The 5,413-nt window shown below is 33.4% G+C and overlaps 1 pseudogene; it reads right to left on the bottom strand.

Annotated features, from left to right (window-relative positions):
- Positions 1 to 1,246: 1,246 nt before the first annotated feature.
- LOC145127732 (pentatricopeptide repeat-containing protein DOT4, chloroplastic pseudogene) lies at positions 1,247 to 1,828 on the bottom strand (annotated as a pseudogene).
- Positions 1,829 to 5,413: the final 3,585 nt, after the last annotated feature.

Here is a 5,413-nt window from a genome sequence, read left to right on the forward strand (position 1 = left end):
CATAATTTAACAAGTAATTTGTACAAACATATAAGTCGAAGTTTATCTGTTCCTTTTATCCTAAGAGGAATAAAAGCGATATCTTGGGCCCCTCGATGATTTTGTTTTGACTTATGTGTCGGGCCCGGTCAGGGCTCAATTGATGTGTTCAATTAAGTTCTATGTCAAACAAATCAGAAATCGGGAAACAAACTGTTGGACAATGAGTATGACTTTATTCCATGTATTTGTCCACACGATATCTTGAAGAACAGAGGATTATATGATCCCTTATCTAAAGGATGCGTTATTGATCAGAGTTGACAGCGACTTTGAGAGCTATGATTGCTAGTCGGTTTTTGAAGTCGTACTTGCAGTTATAGTTACTACACTCATCCAAGTGGGAGACTGTTGGATTAGGTGTCTAAGCCCATAACTATAATTGGTATGTACTTGACCTGATAGTAGCATGGTCCATTTGGGTTGCATTCACCAGAGAAATTTGATAGGAAGGATATTTGAGAAAGAGGTTATTTTTGGTTTATTAATATATTATAAGAATAATATATTAATTGAGAAATCATATTATTGAATTGGTATTGATCAAGAATTAATTTGGAGTTAATTTAGTGATCAAAAGAGATCGATTAAATTAACAGGGGCTGATTATGTAAATCAGTGATACATATAGTTTGGGTTAATGATCCATGATTGATTAGTGATGGACTAAGCTTATGTGAGAGTCCATGAAGTGTTAGCCCAAATGAATTATTGGATCAAAATCCTAAGTGAATGGATTAGGGTTTACAAGTGACCCTTGGAATTCTACACTATATATGTAACCCCTAAGCCCCTAAAATCGGAACACAAGTATTATAAGAAGAGTATAGACGATTTTGGTGCCTCCTAAAACTCTCTCATAATCCTCCATTTTTTCTTGGTGTTTTGTGACTTATTTGAGGCATCACATTTGAGGTGCTAAGCTCTTGTAAGGCCAACTTCTACAAGCTACAACCAAGAGGTAATCATCTAACTCGTTTTTATGTTTCAAATATCAATGTTGTATGCTAGTTAGGCTTCATGCTTTGGAAAATGAAAAATTGCATGTATAACTAGAGAAAGTTAGATCTAAAGCATTAGGATTGTATGTGCACCATAGGGATGTTATGGTGCTCAAAACCCATCAACATTGACATAAGTTCATCGTAAATCAGGTCATTGGTGATGGTCTATCGGTGAATATCCCCGGAATGTCAAAGAATCAACTCTATGATATCATGTCCCAAGTAATCACATCTCGTTCAACAAAATGATCAAACAGCTTGTGTGCATTATCAATGTTTCCAAGCTTGAAGTAAAAAGCAATCATGGAGTTCACGACAGTACAATTAAGTCCAAACCCAAGCTTTAGAACATAACCATGGATATTTTCCCTGAAATTTTCATTCCCAGGAGCTGTGAAGCATTTAAATAAACAAGAAAATGTGTAAGAATCAGGTTTGACACCCACTTCCTGCATTATTCTGAACAAAGATACAGTCTCCTCATAATCACCCATCTTTGCATACACGTTCATCATAAAGTTCCAAAGAAAAACATTATGTTTCTCAATTTTATCGAAAATCCGCCTCCCTTCTCTCATAACCCCACAACTCACATGCATAAACACGAGCTTTGAACCCAAAACCGAATCTAGTTCAATACCCCTCGAACATATCAAATAATGAACTGTCTTTCCATGGTGCGGAGCCTTTGACTCCGTGCAAAGCTGTAGGATGTGACAGTACGTCTTGGAATCAATTTCTTCAGACTTACAAACCAAATCCATGGCCTTTTTAAGATTACCCATTTCACAGAATCTGAAAATATCAGCATTGTAATCTGTAACTTGATGATTAGAGGTTGAAGTTAGTGTTAAAGTAGCGGGAATTCGTGTACAATATGAAGTGTTGAAGTTTGGAGATAGAAGTTGTAAAGATCTTAAAGCTGGTTTGACATTTTTATGGTGAAGAAGATGTTTTTGATTTTGAATGTATTTGTCATTCAATATTTTAAATGATTCAACAACAAAGTGTATGCATATGATGGAGCTTCAAGTAGTTAACCTGGCTAATTCCAATAATGGAAGCTACATGTGTCGAGGGAAAATAAGGCTTGATGCGTCTTCAAAACATTAAATCCAATAACAGTTCAACACTCAAAGATTATAACAATAAATCCAATAACAGTTCAACTTTTAACACTAAGGTATGACACCAGTTGCTGTGCTTTTTTCTGGTGGATTAGATTTTATGATACTTGCAGCTTTATTAGATGAGTGCCTAGATTCAAAATGTAGGTGTGATTAGCTTTATGTTCAGTATAATAAAAACTGGTTTAGGGATTTTAGTTTTATTTTTTATGCACCATTCTTAATATCTTATCATACCTGTTTTGGCAGTTGAAATTGATCTGTTGAATGTAAGTTTTGATGGTGAATTAGCTCTTGATAGAATCTCTGCTATGATGGGTGTGAAAGAGCTGAGAAAAATCGCCCCTTTGAGAAGGAAATTGGCGTTTTGAATTTTTTCTATCACCCTCTGACTTTGACTTTCTTAGTTCTTTCATAATACAAACAACTTTTGAATGCAGATGGAATCTAGTAGAGATAGATGCAGAATTGTCGAAATTGACCATGGAGACAAAACGTGACGTGTCACTTATTTATCCTTTAAATACATACACATATGACTATTGTTATTCACCAAGTGCTTTTTCTTGAATAGAAGCTGGTAAAACAACACCTTCTAAAGAAATTATTCAAACAGATCCAGTAAAAATATCACTCAGGGATTGCTTAGCATACAGATAACACATCCTGATCACTAACTCCTAGAAGCCATTATACATCAAGTGTTGTTGAATTGAATTGGTAACAATAACATTGATGTAATCATGCAGTGGGTGCATTACTTCTGCAGAGACTGTTATGTTAGAGAAGCAAAGCTTGGATGAGTTTCTATCTAATATAAACACTGGCAAAACTGTTATTGTCTCTCTTTCACCTCAGTCAAGGGCTTCCATTGCTGTGCATTATTTTCTTTCTCCACTCTAGGTAAATTCCTTTATATTAGCACCCTTCCAATTTCTTTATGAATCAATGTGCAATGAGATAGAGATAGCTTTCTTAAATGATCACAGAGTTTAGAAGGTATTCAGATCTACATGGGTATCTCTCATAGTTTGAAAATGTTTTTTTTTTCTACATGAAAATTCAGTCTGTTTGTGAATGGTACATAGATCTGTTAATTGCACATTTTTTTTAAAGTTTAATATTATTGTAAGGGTTCATGTTATTTTTGGTGTTATAGGATCTTAATATTGGGATTGCCTTGTGGTTGGCAGCTGGTGGTGATGGGTGTGTGAGTGAAGAAATAAATCGAAATAAGAATTCAAAGGTTAAATACATGTCTGATTCAAGGATCCTATTGGTAGTTCTGGTGTAGATGAGCAATGTGATGGCTATTAGTGGTGCTGATAAATCCTCCTCCTGATCTGGTGGTGGTAGTTTGTGGAGCTTCTCATCAAAACAAGGAAGGTTGATCTTTCTGTTACCGTTGGAGCCCTAATGTTATCATTCTTGATGAAAAGTGAGGTTGGGCAGGCTTTTATGAAATGGTTTCTGTTGTGAACATATTGCTATAACTTATAAAGATGTTTCTAAAGTAAAGTTTGTTGAAAAAAATAAATCTAATTTTTAAGAGATATGATACGTAATCTTCCTAGTGATTTATTTTAGAATTAAATTAGGAAAGGGTAAATTTGGTAAAATAACATATAACTTTTAATACTAGATAAAAAAATTAATAAAAAATTTATATAATCCTAATTAAAATATGATTTTGGATATTGATGTAATTTTTATAGTTTTAGAGGGATATAGACCTAATATTAAAGGTTATAAAGATATCGACGTAATATTCAGAGTGACAAGGATATAAATGAAAATTTCCCAAATAACTACCTCAAAAAAAATCCAAACTAATTATTGTGATTTTTTTACTAAACCTTGTATTTAGGATTTAATTTTTTTGTGTGTACTAGGTTATTGTTTCTCTTGATGATACAATCATTCTACATGGTGGTGGTGATAAGAAGAAAATTGAAGAAAGATGTGAGGAATTAAGGTCAACCATTGAGAACAGTTCTGCCATGTTTGACAAAGAGAAAGCACAACAGAGATTATCAAAGTTGTTAGGAGGTGTTATAGTCTGTAAGGTATATTTTAAACCATTTGGTTATTTTTTTAATTTTATTGATTAAAAATAAAATATAATCCAGGTTGGAGGGGCTAGTGAGGCGGAAGTTGGAAAAAGAAAAGATAGGGTTATAGATGCTTTACCTCAACTTTCAATGAGAATTTTACCTAAACTATCAATAAGAAATTTATTGTTTTTTGTTCTTGATGGAATTGTCATGAAGATATCATTTTAGGTTGTAAGAACCCTAATCCACCCTTAATTTCTAGAACTTCTAATGTTTTTAACCTTTCTTCATATTTTTACTTGTTGACTAATATATACACGTATATATGTATGTATCCAGCTGTATACAAACGATAAACTGTATACAAATGATCAAATATGAAAGTATTTAAAGCCTATGGGTTGACTCAAGCTTCAATAGTCGATTGTATCACTGAAACTTTTTCTGCCATCCGTACTATGAGTTCTCAACTCATTTCTTTTTACATTTTACCCCTCTATGACATAAAGTTTACTAATTGTCATATATCATTAAGACCCAAAAAGGTAAACTTCAATCTGAATCTCAAATTAACATTATTTTTTGGAGCATGTAGGTAAGGTCATTCGGAAGAGAAAAGCTTCAAATGTCAGTGTTTGGCAACCAGGTTATAATTATATATGTGGGCCCCATTTAATGGCTTGATCTTGTTCTCTTGTTGGTGCAAAAGACGTAAAATACCCTTGTCTTGATCTTTATTGTAGGTTCTTTCTTATCAAAGCAGTGGCATCCTTCCTATCAACATGTTTCTGGAGCATGATCAGGCTGCTTGTTAGAATCTTTTTGTTGGGTAACTTTTTTCCATTTTCTTAATATTCGTTAAAGTGTTTCCTTACATGAGAGGAAAATAAGAGTTGTTATGGTTGGTGGGTGGGTGGGTGTATAACTGTTGTTTTATGAAGTTTTGTTCTGTATTTTAGAAGATGAAATTGAATGTTTTGGTAACTTGTTTGACATGTAATATTAGGTAACTTGTTTACATTTAGATGAAATTGAATGTTTTGGTATATATTTGTCTTTTTATTATGTGTATTCATATTGTAAATGTGTATCGTAAATGCACATTGTAAATGTGTATCGTCACTGGCAGCTGAAGTGTATGACACGCAAATGCGTGTCATCTTCATTTATGACAGGGGCTTCCTTGATA

The sequence above is a fragment of the Lactuca virosa genome, chromosome 7, assembly GCF_052849685.1.
Source record: "Lactuca virosa cultivar CGN04683 chromosome 7, Lactuca_virosa_CGN04683_v6, whole genome shotgun sequence".
Classification (NCBI taxonomy): domain Eukaryota; kingdom Viridiplantae; phylum Streptophyta; class Magnoliopsida; order Asterales; family Asteraceae; genus Lactuca; species Lactuca virosa.